The sequence below is a fragment of the Oncorhynchus mykiss genome, chromosome 28 (assembly GCF_013265735.2).
Source record: "Oncorhynchus mykiss isolate Arlee chromosome 28, USDA_OmykA_1.1, whole genome shotgun sequence".
NCBI lineage: Eukaryota > Metazoa > Chordata > Actinopteri > Salmoniformes > Salmonidae > Oncorhynchus > Oncorhynchus mykiss.
This window is the reverse complement of record NC_048592.1, coordinates 21247505-21261346: the sequence shown is the minus strand read 5'-3', so window position 1 is coordinate 21261346 and position 13842 is coordinate 21247505. Positions and strand designations below refer to the sequence as shown.

The window sequence follows — 13842 nt, the reverse complement described above, 5'->3', positions numbered from 1 at the left end:
CTACTGAACGTACCAAGAAAGCTAGCTATAATAATGTATGATCATCTTATTGCAATGTTTTGTCATTGATTGCTTACCATAGCGTGGTATCGTATAGATCTGGTGGCAGGTTGTGTCAATTCGGAATTTTCAGTTGCATCACCTTGTCTGAAGTCTTCCTCTTCGCGGAGTTTCTGTCCCTCCTCCTTTTTTTCTCAATCATTTTCTACGCCCACAAGGGGTCTTGAATTATGAGCTGCTGCGCGTGCATTGATCCAGCCACCTACATATAATACTAATAGGATAATTAAAATGATTCATTTAATATGATCTACATGGCCGCCACAACCTGTTTAATCAGTCCCATCCAAGACCCCATTTCTAGTAAGCTACCTTGTTCTTCACCGACCTGTTAGAATGGACATGTCTTGTCCTGTGGTGTAAATGAACACAACAAAGTAGCCTAGGCTAAACTTGTCCGGCTGAACTGAAACTGTGGAATAAATCAATGATTTTACCACCCCAACCTCCCCCTCAAACAAATGATGATGATGATAAGCGATAGCCTACTATCATGCATGATGATCACACTTTAGGTCATGTAGGTTTTCTGACATATTTTTGAAGCCTGCGTGCGTGCGTGCACATGCTGAGAACGAAATAGGTCCTTTGTGTGATAAATCGGTCTGCAAGAAACAGGAAAGCTTAAGCAATAGCCTACTATGCATTGTAATTTAGCCATCCTATATCATGGAATGAGCAATGACAATCTCAGGATAATATCAAATCTAATAGCTGTCTACAAGTATGTATGTATCATTCACAGGATGTCTTTGCCAATGTCAGTGGAGAGAGACAGCTGTGGCGTTCAAATGATGATGATGGCATCCACATGTCATTGAAGAGAGACAGCTATTTCATTCAGAAGAAGAGGTTAAGAAAATGAGTAGGCTAAAGGATGAAATCTAATTCAGCGATAGATAATGCTTTACCTCGTTGTTAAAACAGGCGGGAGGCTGAGTCGTAGGGGATTTCAGAGAAGGCAGTGCAGTGCGCTGCGTAGTGGCAAGTTTCGACAATACAGTCTGGGGAGAGAGAGAGGCTTCCCATTGTATTACATGGGCCCTGTTCCCTGTTGTAATACTTATAAAATGCAGCTTTGCTTCGTTCCAGCGCTTGCTCTAGCCGTTTTGACGGCCGTAAAAGGGTATTTGGTTGGGGTGCCCTCCACCTCGCTGCAAAACATTTTTAGGTGAGAACCATTTAATTTCCTGCAATTCAACACATTTTGCCATGGGGAATAAAGAAAATGTTGCCGTTTTAAAGCAAGATTTCTGCAATTCTACCTACTAATTCGCAAAGGGGCAGGGATTAACAAAAGCAATCTCTGTTTTACAGCAAATTTCCTGCAATTACCCATTTTGACATTGGGTGGAGAGCAGTGGGGAACCGCCTGGGTCCTCTACACCCTCAGAGAGGGCCTAAGAATAAATACACATTTTTTAAAATCTTTATTAAACTAGGCAAGTCAGTTAGGAACAAATTCTTATTTTCAATGATGTCCTGGGAACAGTGGGTTAACTGCCCTGTTCAGTGGCGGAATGACAGATTTTTGCCAGTCAGTTTGGGGATTCGATCTTGCAACCTTTCGGTTACTAGTGCAACACTAACCGCTAGGCTACCTGCCACCCCATAAAACTGTATATATTATAATTTGTAATTTTGTCTTAATTGTAAGGATCTTCCTATTGAATTTATTCCGTTTGTGTTGGAAAAAGAAGGGTTAATATCTGAGAGAAAAAAATATCTGAATTTTTCTTTGGCCATCTCTTGGTAGAAATAATCAAGCTGGGCTCAATGCTCATTGGCTAGGCCCTCAGGCTTTGAATAGAAAACAACAGCCAATGACATTGACTTAAAATAAAGCAGTATTTTGGAATGACAGTAGAATCAACCAATCACAAATTGTCTCGTAATAGGTGGGACAATTGTATGATGCCTCAAGGCCCTCTACAGGGCCTAAGAATACGTCACTTATTCAGAGCCAATAACGAGCCTTATCTTGTTTTCTCACGCTTGAGCCTAGTATGTAACGATGGTGATGGAAACTGCAGAGAGAGTATTGAGGACGATGTCGTGGCTAAAGTGTTAGCATCGCCCTTTTCAAGACTAGCTTTTAATGAAAAGTTCAATCTTGTACAGACCGGGAGACCCAACTCCTGCACTGCCTGATTTGGTGCAACCAGGAAAGAGTTTTGAAAGGCATTTTCAAGTTAATAATTATGAGTGCTATCCGTGGATAACCAGCTGTGAGCTGACAAAAAAAGCTTTACTGTTGGAATTGCCTACTCTTCAGCACCGATAACAGCTCAACCTGGACAACTGGTTTCAAAGATTTAGCTTGATTGAGAAAGTCAGCACTTTGACACCACAACTCAACTTCACACCTGCGAGCTATAGTGTGCTTAAAAACATTTGGGGAAACAATAGTAGACCATCTTCTTAACGAGCAATGGCGCAATGAGACACTTGCTCACAATGATAAAATCAGGCACAACAGGGAGATTCTAAAGCGCCTTATTCATACGGTTGTGTTTTTAGGCTAGCAAGTTTTAGCATTCAGAGGACATGATGAGGGTAAAGAATCAGCTAATAAGGGAAACTACTTGGAAATAGTGGATTTCTTGGTTGAGTATGACAGCACGTTAAACTGCCATTTGGCCACGGCTACCGTATTCACAAGTACTTCCAGCTAAATCGAAAATGACCTGAAACACGCGGTCGCGAATGCAATGACAAATGTCATGAAGGAAGAATTGAAGAAAACCCCCTTTGTAACCATCATGGTTGACAAGACGACAGACATCAGCAATGTAGCCCAAATTTCTTATGTGTTCCGTTACACTACCGATGGTGGTGTGAAGGAAAGGTTTTTCAAATTTGAGGATGTAACAGGATAAACAGGCAGAAGCGGTTGCTGCCCGAATTATGAGCTTTTTAGAGGAGTGTGAATGCATGGCCAAAGTTGTGGCGCAGTGTTACGATGGGGCCGCAGTCATGGCCTCTGGTATAAAGAAGTACAAACCAAGGTGAAAGAAACTCTCGCAAACTCTGTTCATTCATTGCGATGCGCACGCTCTTAATCTGGTGATGTCACAAGGTGCTGGTAAACTAAAAGAATGCAAGATTATTTTTTCTCATCTTGGTGACCTAGCAGCATTTTTCTCAAGATCTGTCAAACGAACAAAACTACTGGATGAAATATGCCAGCGAAGACTACCCAGAGTGGCGCCAACACGATGGAACTTCTCATGCTTAGTTTACACTGTGTAGGGAAAAAAGGCAGAACTCATTGAACTCTTTGAAAACATCACGATGACTCTGATGAAGACACCGTTCACAGCGCAGATGGATACATGATGCATCTGACAAGCCTCGAGTTCTGCTTCCTGCTATCCGCGTTCTACTCCATATTTGCGTACTCCGGAGTGCTATTTGGAATATTTGCAGAACAGGGAGTTTGACATGCAGTTCTGCTTGTCAAGGGTGGACGACTTCTGCAACACCACAAAGAGGTAAATTTTGATTCCATCTACGAGGACACTGAGTGAGACCGGAGTACCAAGGGGGCGCAGGACACATATGCAAGGAGACATTTGAAGACATAAGGAGACATATACGGGCAGTACATACAGCCACACAGTGCGATCATCGACAACATTGTCACTCAGCTAAGAAACCGGTTCAATGACCATGAAAGGCTCGTGTTCCTTGCCCTCCTTGACCCACAAAAGCTCCCAATATATAGAGAAATGCCAAACCTTCCAAACGCTGCGTTCTCATGTCTCGAGGAAAGCTATGGCCCTAATTTTGATTTAAAACAGAACTCACCGTTATGTATTCAATGTCTGACTTTGAGTGTAAGAGCCCGGCTGATCTGCTCTACTTTCTCCAGCAGAAGAGACTAATTGATTGTATGCATCAATTGTATCTGCTTTCCTGTCTAGTTTTGACAATTCCAGTGTCCACTGCATCAGTAGAAAGAACATTCTCTGCACTAAATAGATCGAGACATATTCCAGGAACACATGATGTTGCAATTGGAAGTATTGGGTACATGACATTTCGTGTTGTGGTGCATTTTTGTATTGTTGCCTGCTGGGGGCAGAACATCAAATACAGCGCAATTTGTTTCTCTCTGATGATTGTGATGAGCGTGATCTGGGTTCCACATCTTTTTATTACTAAGTGAAACACACAGCATATCAAAACAATAAACTCAAACGAAACATGAAACTAACATAGTGCTCACAGGCAACTATCCAAAGTCAAGATCCCACAAAGCACAATGGGGAAATGGCTACCTAAATATGATCCCCAATCAGAGACAACGATAAACAGCTGCCTCTGATTGGGAACCATACCAGGCCAACATAGATATACAATTCCCCTAGATAACCCACCCTTAATCACACCCCAACCTAACCAACCTAGAGAATAAACAGCTCTCTATGGTCAGGGTGTGACAGACTGTTTGTTTTGGCAAATGTTTCTTCACTTTGTAGTCTGTAATAGTTTGCAGGGGCTGCCACACTCGACGAGCATCGGAGCCGGTGTAGTACGATTCAATCTTAGTCCTGTATTGGCGCTTTGCCTATTTGATGCTTCATCGGAGGGCATAGCAGGATTTCTTATAAACTTCCGGGTTAGAGTCCCGCATCTTGAAGCGGCAGCTCTACCCTTTAGCTCAGTGGAATGTTTTTTTGACTCCACTGGAGTGCCCTTCTTCGTCTACACCCAATTCAGCATCATTCACACCCTCTTAAGCTTTAGACCCACCCTGTCTCTTTAAGGGTTGATCCGAGCGTTGGACCCTGATTTAACTTTCATTGTTAATTTGTTTATTTTTCATGGCAGATTCTTTATCCATAAAATGAAGTGGGCAGAGAACAAACCCCTCTTCACATTGTTTAAGATAATTTCAAAATAATATTTAAATTCTATCAGTAAGTGTAAAAACAAAAAAGCAATACGTACGATAAAACTTTTGGACAAATTGTGTCTCAATATGTAATATGTCTGTTAGGTTTATGTACTCTTGTTTGTATATTTATGTTTTTGCATTTGTTTTGTTTATAATAATAATACAACATTTATATTTTTTTTTAATAAAAAAACTATTATCTCATTATCTATTATCTGATGATAGCACAACAGTAAACAAAGAGGGTAGCATACAGTGCCTTGCGAAAGTATTCGGCCCCCTTGAACTTTGCGACCTTTTGCCACATTTCAGGCTTCAAACATAAAGATATAAAACTGTATTTTTTTGTGAAGAATCAACAACAAGTGGGACACAATCATGAAGTGGAACGACATTTATTGGATATTTCAAATGTTTTTAACAAATCAAAAACTGAAAAATTGGGCGTGCAAAATTATTCAGCCCCTTTACTTTCAGTGCAGAAAACTCTCCAGAAGTTCAGTGAGGATCTCTGAATGATCCAATGTTGACCTAAATGACTAATGATGATAAATATAATCCACCTGTGTGTAATCAAGTCTCCGTATAAATGCACCTGCACTGTGATAGTCTCAGAGGTACGTTAAAAGCGCAGAGAGCATCATGAAGAACAAGGAACACACCAGGCAGGTCCGAGATACTGTTGTGAAGTTAGCCAATGAGAACTCAGTGAACAGACAGAGACCTCCAAAAAAAATCTGAATGGTTAGTCCTCTGGGTTTTGCCTGCTACATAAGTTCTGTTATACTCACATACATGATTCAAACAGTTTTATAAACTTCAGAGTGTTTTCTATCCAAATCTACTAATAATATGCATATCTTATAGTCTTGGCATGAGTAGCAGGAAGTTGAAATTGGGCACGCTATTTATCCAAAAGTGAAAATGCTGCCCCCTATACCTTAAGAAGTTAATCCAACCGCATTGTCAGATTTCAAAAAGGCTTTACCGTGAAAGAATACCATGCGATTATCTGAGGAAAGCGCCCCACAACAAAATACTTTTCCAAACCAGCACAGGCGTCACAAAATCTCAAATAGCGATAAAAGAAATCACTTACCTGAAGATCTTCCTCTGTTTGCAATCCCAAGGGTCCCAGCTACACAACAAATGGTTGTGAACAAATTTTGTTCAGTAAAGTCCTTCTTTATATCCCAAAAATGTCCATTTAGTTGGCACGCTTGATTCGGTAATCCACTCTTTCAACATGCATACAAACGAATCCTAAAAGTTACCAGTAAAGTTCATCCAAATAAGTCAAACAATGTTTATAATTAATCCTCAGGGACTCTAATATCTAAATAAACAATATAATTTAGGACGAAGAATAGTATGTTCAATGGGTAAGATAAATAACGAAGAGCGAGCACCTCATTCATGCGTGCAACAAGACTACTTTTCTAATGAGAGACACCTTGGAAAAATTACAACTACTCGTTTGTTTTTCAAAAAACAAGCCTGAAACCCTTTCTAAAGACTGTTGTCATCTAGTGGAAGCCATAGGAACTGCAATCTGGGAGGAATTTTTTTGAATATCCCATAAGATTGCATTGAAATGGCCTATCAGTTATGTTATACTCACAGACATTATGTTAACAGTTTTAGAAACTAGAATGTTTGCTATCCAATGCTACCAATCATATGGATATCCTAGCATGTGGGCCTGAGTAACAGGCAGTTTACTTTGGGCACGTCAGTCATCCGGAATTCATGATACTGCCCCCTAGCCTTAAAAAGTTAATATCCAAATTTCAATCAGCTTAACATGTCCTTTCCACACTCACACAACTTTCACATCCACATTCACATCCACATTCTCAAACACTCAGTAATCTCCCTTATTACTCCATGTGCATGTTCAACCATTCTCCTGTCGTTACTTCCTATGCACCATATGTATATTTCTATATAGAATAGCTCATATTCGGAAATAATACTCTCTTATTTAATATCTCCATACAGAATCCCTATATAACGTTATACATCTTTATGTATGCATTTTCAACGGTTCCAGTGGTTCTCGACCACATAGACACTTCTCTTATAAATGCCTACAGACAATTGTCAGCGGGGCCTCTCTGTCCTCACTCTAGCCTTCTCTAAGACTAGCCAGTGATTCTCAGACCACGTAGACACTTCTCTTATAAATGGCTACAGACAATTGTCAGTGGGGCCTCTCTGTCCTCACTCTAGCCTTCTCTAAGACTAGCCAGTGATTCTCAGACTACGTAGACACTTATCTTATAAATGCCTACAGATAATTGTCAGTGGGGCCTCCTGCATTCACTCTAGCCTTCTCCTAAGACTAGCTTGCCACTACTTCCTATACATATACAAATAACTGTAGATAACATTATAGATTGAAAAACTCAGCTAACAGTTGGGGTATCCATTCAGACACACAGCTCTTTCATACTCTCACTTCCACATTCACTTTATGCAATTACTTGACTTAGGTCTAGTGGTACCCTTCTCCATTTATATCTTTAGTTTTATTGGTTTTATTAGTATTCTTTTCTATTTTTATACAAATTCATTTCAATTGACTTACTGAAATCAGAAGATATGCCCCTCAATTGTTCGTGGATGACGTGTCTCATCCTGGTCAACTCATAGTAAGGGTCTGGTCGGGTCTTGTCATCTTTTGGTCAGACGGGAATTTCCCTCACACTTCATAAAATGCACCCCGGTTTTCCTCGCAGACCCCCACTGGAAAGCTCAGCAGGCAGAATCAATCATCAAATTGTTGTGGAAATTCTACACAGGGACACTTGGTCATTCTTTTTTTTGTAACAGTATTTTTGGGGGGAATTTCACAATTTTCACCCATATTAATAGATACAACAACAGAGGCACTCACACATGTGTACATACACACACACCCATACATATGTACACCATTTTCCTCTTCCCGCTCGGTGCTTCTCTCACCCCATCCCCATCATTGCGTCTCTCAATACATACATTTTAAACAAACTTACAAACAGAAATTAAACAAAAAAGCTCAGTTTAAACCAAGAAGTTAGGTTCCACATATGGAACGTACAGTGTAGTTCTGAAATACATAGATCCCCGCCATTCTAAGAGAATCCTTGCAGCATAATAGCTGATACCTCAGGTTCTAGGTAATTTAGATAAGGTTCCCATACTTTGTAGAACTTGTCTGTTTTAGAATGCAATGTACATGTCAGATATTCCAGAGGCACCCATTCAAATAGTATCTTATGCCAATCTTTAATAGAAGGAACCTTATCACTAATCCGCTGTAAAAGGATGTTTTTCCTCGCTGCGAAGGTAAGGATGTTGTAAAGCCTCCTTTTACCCACAGAAGTAACATGCCTACTAGGGAGACCTAACAGTAAAGAAACTGGGTCCAATTCTAGATCAACCCCTAGGATCTTTTCAATTTCTTGCAGAACACCAGACCAGTATCTTTGTATTTTGGTACATGGCCATAAACAATGTGTTAGGGTGCCTGTATCAGTTTTGCATTTAAGACACTGAGGAGAAGAGGAAGTGGGGCTAAAAGCATGTCTGCGATTTGGGGATATATGCAATCTGTGTATTATTCTTAATTGGATTGCTCTAGTACGATTACATATAGATATTGTTTTTGCATATCTCCAAATGTCCTCCCACATCTCTTCGTCAATAGTAACAGACAATTCTTTCTCCCACACTTGTTTCACCCTCTGTGTGTTGACAGCAGAAAAGGACCTTAAAGCATCATAAAACAGACTTACAGACATTTTCGTTTGTGGGAAAAAAAGCATTATTTCAATGACAGACACATCAGGATTACCAATTAAGGTGGTGCTCTTCAGAATATAATGTCTTACTTGTAGGAAGCGGAAAAAGTCCTGATTTGGGAGTCGATATTTCTCAACCATCTGCTCAAATGACAATAAAATCTTATCAGCAAATTAGTAATTTAGTCTGCGTATGCCCTTATTAAGCCAAGAGTTAAAGCCAGCATCCAGCAATCCTGGACTAACATCTGGGTTGTTAAAAATTGGGGTAAGAGTAGAGGTTAGTTTGGACCTTCCTAGGAAGCGTTGAACTGACCTCCATACTTTGAGTGTGTTAAGTGTAATGGGATTATTGCAGTGATCTTCTACAGACTTGAAACTTATGAAAAATAAAAGGTCCTGTAAGGGGTATTTTGAAAGAGAAGTCTCAATGTCTAACCAAATAGAGGAGTCATCATTTGTGATCCAGTCAGAAATATAACATAGGTGGGCACACCACTGATAGAACCTGATATTGGGCAGTTCCAAGCCGCCCGAACTTGGCAGCTGCAATATTGCCATCTTAAGTCTTGGCTTGCGTTTACTCCATATAAAGGAACTTAGCCATCCATTTACATCCTTTATTACCTTATTGGAGAGTAATACTGGGATCATTTGGATTGGGTAAAGTAGTCTAGGTAAAATTTTCATTTTCAAGAGGGATATTCTACACAACCAAGAAATCGGGAGAGAGTTCCAGCACTCCAGATCCTGTCTTATTGTATCAAACAAGGGAACAAAATTGGCTTTGTACATTTGCTGGAATTTAGGAGTTACAAATATACCCAGATACATGAAACCTGAGGGAGACAATTTAAAAGGGAAGGGGGGAGAAGTATTAGGTACAGAGTGTAGGTTACCAAGTGGCATAGCCTCTGACTTAGTTAGGTTAATCTTGTAGCCTGATAATTCGCTGAATAATTCACAAATATTAATAAGAGATGTAATTCAAGTCTCAAGACTAGAGATGAATATCAGGACATCATCAGCATACAAACGTATTTTATGGTGAACATCACCAATGAGCAGCCCCTGTATAGCAGGCGTTACCCTGGTTCCATAACGAGTGCAAATAGGAGAGGGGACAAAGGACAGCCCTGTCTGGTACCTCTGTGTATAGAGAAGCTATTTGACCTTAGCCCATTAGTAAGGACAGCAACCTGAGGATCATCATATAAAACTTTCACCCATTTTATAAAGTTGTCCCCTAGACCAAATGTATTTAGAGCAAATAATAGGTAAGACCACTCCACACGATCAAATGCTTTCTCAGCATCTAGGGAGAGCACAAGACCATCCATAGTACTTTGTTGGTAGGCTTGAATTACATTAAGAAGCTGCCTGACATTGTTGCATGACTTTACGGCCCTTATTGAAGCCAATTTGGTCTCCTTTCACAATTAGTGGCAGTGAGTCCTCTAATCTTGTGGCTATAATTTTAGAAAGCAATTTTCTATCCACATTCAGAAAGGAAATTGGTCTGTACGAGGAACAAGACTCTGGACATTTTCCCTTTTTCGGAATAAGTGATATGTTGGCTTCTCTCAGCGTTTGAGGGAGCTGGTCATTTGAAAATGTGTGGTTAAACATATCATGCAATGGCTCAAGGATCAGGCCATGGAACTCTTTTTAGAACTCACTACAAAACCCGTCTGGTCCTGGGGCCTTACCATTTTGCAGATTCTTAATTGCGAACATGATCTCTTCCTCGGTAATAGGGGCATTAAGGAGAGACCTCTGTTCTTCGGAGATAGTAGGGAGCTCAATCTTAGAAAATAAGTTCTCCATTAATTTGGGTGCATCCTTTGGCAGTTCTGAGGCATAAAGGTTTGTATAAAATGTCTTAAATTAGTCATTTATCAATTTATTTTCATATAAAGGATTGCCATCAGAATCAGTCGTAGGAGCAATTGACTGAGAGTCAGCTCTCTTTTTAGCTAGGTATGCCAAGTACTTTCCTGGCTTATCGCCATGTTCATATAGCTTTTGCCTGACAAATCTAATTTTCTTTTCAGCGTCCTGTGTTAGAGAGTCCAACGTTGATCTAATAACTGATATTTCCTTTAATAGGGCAGGAGTGGGAGTTTTAATGTAGTCCTTCTCTTTAGTTCCTAATTCACCCTCTAACGTTTTTTGCTTTTCACGCTTTTTCCGTCTCTTAGTGGCTGTGTATGACATAATCAGACCCCTGGCATACGCTTTACAGGTTTCCCAAAGGAGCAAGGGGTTATCTGTTGATTGAGAGTTAATAGAGAAAAATCCTTTAAACTCTGTAATAAAATATGATGTAAATGTATGGTCTTTAAGAATGGTTGTATTCGACCTCCAATGTCTTGACCGATTGAATGCCCTGTTGAGTTTTATGTCCAGGATCACCTCAGCATGATCAGATATGACTATGCTTCCTATCCTAGTGGATAAAACAGACTGCAAAGACGTCCTGGGCATAAAAAAGTAATCTATTCTAGTCTGACATCCATGAGGTGCAGAGAAAAAAGTGAACTCTCTGTTGGAGGGATGAAAAGTTCTCCAGACATCCGCATACCCCAGATCATCACAAATAGCTTTAAGTGACTTAGCTTGAGGAGAGAGTGAAGCTATACCGCTGGGAAACTTATCAATAAGGGGGTTCAACAAACAATTAAAATCTCCAACCACTGCAGTGTCCGAGTTTAATTCTGAAAAGTCTAGAAATACCTTAGTGAGGAAATCAGGGGGGTGGGCAGGGAGGAAGTAAATATTCATTATGGAAATGTTCTGCCCTTGTAAAGTACCATTAATTATAACAAAGCGACCAAATGTATATTTCACACAATTCAAGACCTTAAGTGGTAAGTTATTTTTCACAAGAATTGCTACACCTCTACTTCTGGATGTAAATGATGAGAAAAACATTTGACCAAACCCCCCTTGTTGTAGTTTCAGGTGCTCCTTATCATCCAAATGAGTTTCGTGCAACAGGGCAATATCAATATTTTATTTTTTTCAAAAAAGACAGTACCTTCTTCCTTTTAATGGGGTTATGGCTCCCTCTAATGTTCCATGTACATACACGCAGTCTGTTACCTGCCATTGCGCCTTGACCATTCAATATCCAGACTGAATCCTACTGTAAAAGTGGGGTGGTACCTTTTTCCATGTGTTGAACTCTCCTCTATCTCACCGAGCATAAACAAACGATATGAACCCTGAACTCGAACTATACTAAACCCAAAAATTAAACATGTAAAGATCCAAAAGGGGGTTTTCCCACTAGCTAACATGCAGGGGATTTCAACTCTCCAATGTAGACTCTTAAGTCCGCATTGCCACTCAATAGCCTCATCCTTTATATATATGGAAATGTTAATCAATAGCAGAAGATTGAGGCTCTTCCACCTAAAACCAAGCCTGGGCACCAATATGGATTCACACATATCTCAGCCTGAGCTATAGTGGCAATTACTTTAGCAAGAAAAATAATAAAGATACGAATATTACTGAACCGGAGTACGTGAGAACTCACACCACTGTTTCATGATCAGATTCAACTAAAAATTTTAAAAAAGTTATCCAATGCTGCGGAGGTGCAGCTTAAAGTTATTTACCCAAGAGAGTCAAACGCAGCAGCCTCTTCAGGTGTGTAGAGTTTTCTAGGCGATCCGTTGACCATAATCTTCAATGTGGTCGGGTACAGCAGTGCGTAGTCCATCTTCATTCTCTTGAGTCGAGCCTTTGCCTCATCAAACACTTTGCGTCTTCGTACAACCGCTGTGGAATAATCATTGAAGAATGAGACCTTTGGACCTTTAGGTTGACTACCATCAGAGCCGAAGTTCCTAGCCGCATCCATGACTCGCTGCTTGTCGGTGAAGTTGTGGAACTTTTGGCCATGGGCGCTGGTTGGGACCGGGTATCGGTGCTTGAGAGCGATGGGCTCTGTCCAGCTTCACACGACCAGCCTTAGTGTCCATTTGTAGGTAGCCAGGGATCCATTCCTCAAAGAATTTTACTGAACGTGTCCCTTCAGAATTTTCCGGGAGTCCCACAACACGAATATTGCTTCTGCGTCCTCGATTATCCAAGTCGTCAATGTGCTCCGCCATTTCGCGCACCTGTTTCTCAAGTGCTTTTATCTTAGTGTCCATAGATTTAGTTGAAGTTTCCACTGTAGCAATTCTTCCTTCCGCCTCATCAATACATTTCACAACCCTCTGTAGTTCAGCTGAATGGCCTGCTATTGCTTCCAAGACCGTTCTTATCTTAACATCGATCACTTTAGTAATGTTATCAGTCATCTTTTGAATCACCAGGTCCATTGTGCCTGGATCCGCAATGGTGTTAGCTTCGCTAACGTTAGCTAGCTCCTCCTGCACATCTACAGGGATGGTGGTTTTGGTCGAGTTCTTAGTAGTTCTGTTGGGCATGTTGTCGGAGATTTTTGAGAAATTCAAGACTCATTGTAGGATAACTTATTTAGCCAATTCTACCACTTTTGCAAGCTAGGAGATTAATGTAAAAATATAAATTTACGAATGCCACGGGAGCTCACTGAAACACAGTGTTCTCTCTACGGCGCCATTTTGTCCCCCCCTCAAAGTCATTCTTAAAGGAATCATTGTTTATTATCAGCACGCTGGAGAGGCTCCAACCAAGTCAATGCACCAAGTAAACATGTCGATCGGGAGCTCCACTTGGGCATTCCCGTTTGTTCTCGTATATACAGACAAGATACACTACTGGTAAAAAGTTTTAGAACACCTATTCATTCAAAGGATATTCTTGATTTTACTATTTTCTACATTGTAGGATAATAGTGAATATTTCCAAACTATGAAATAACACATATGGAATCATGTGGTAACCAAAAACGTATTAAACAAATCAAAATATACAGTGCCTTGCGAAAGTATTCGGCCCCCTTGAACTTTGCGACCTTTTGCCACATTTCAGGCTTCAAACATAAAGATATAAAACTGTATTTTTTTGTGAAGAATCAACAAGAATTGGGACACAATCATGAAGTGGAACGACATTTATTGGATATTTCAAACTTTTTTAACAAATCAAAAA

General features: G+C 40.2%; 1 protein-coding gene across 3 annotated transcripts in view; it reads right to left on the bottom strand.

The window, feature by feature from the left end:
- LOC110508726 (sodium- and chloride-dependent glycine transporter 1) overlaps positions 1-224 on the bottom strand; it is an 87502-nt gene extending 87278 nt beyond the window's left edge. For all 3 annotated transcript variants that reach the window (XM_036966943.1, XM_036966942.1, XM_036966945.1), the window contains exon 1: positions 78-224. The gene's annotated coding sequence lies outside the window, so the exon portion shown is untranslated. The remainder of the gene's footprint in view (positions 1-77) is intronic.
- Positions 225-13842: the final 13618 nt, after the last annotated feature.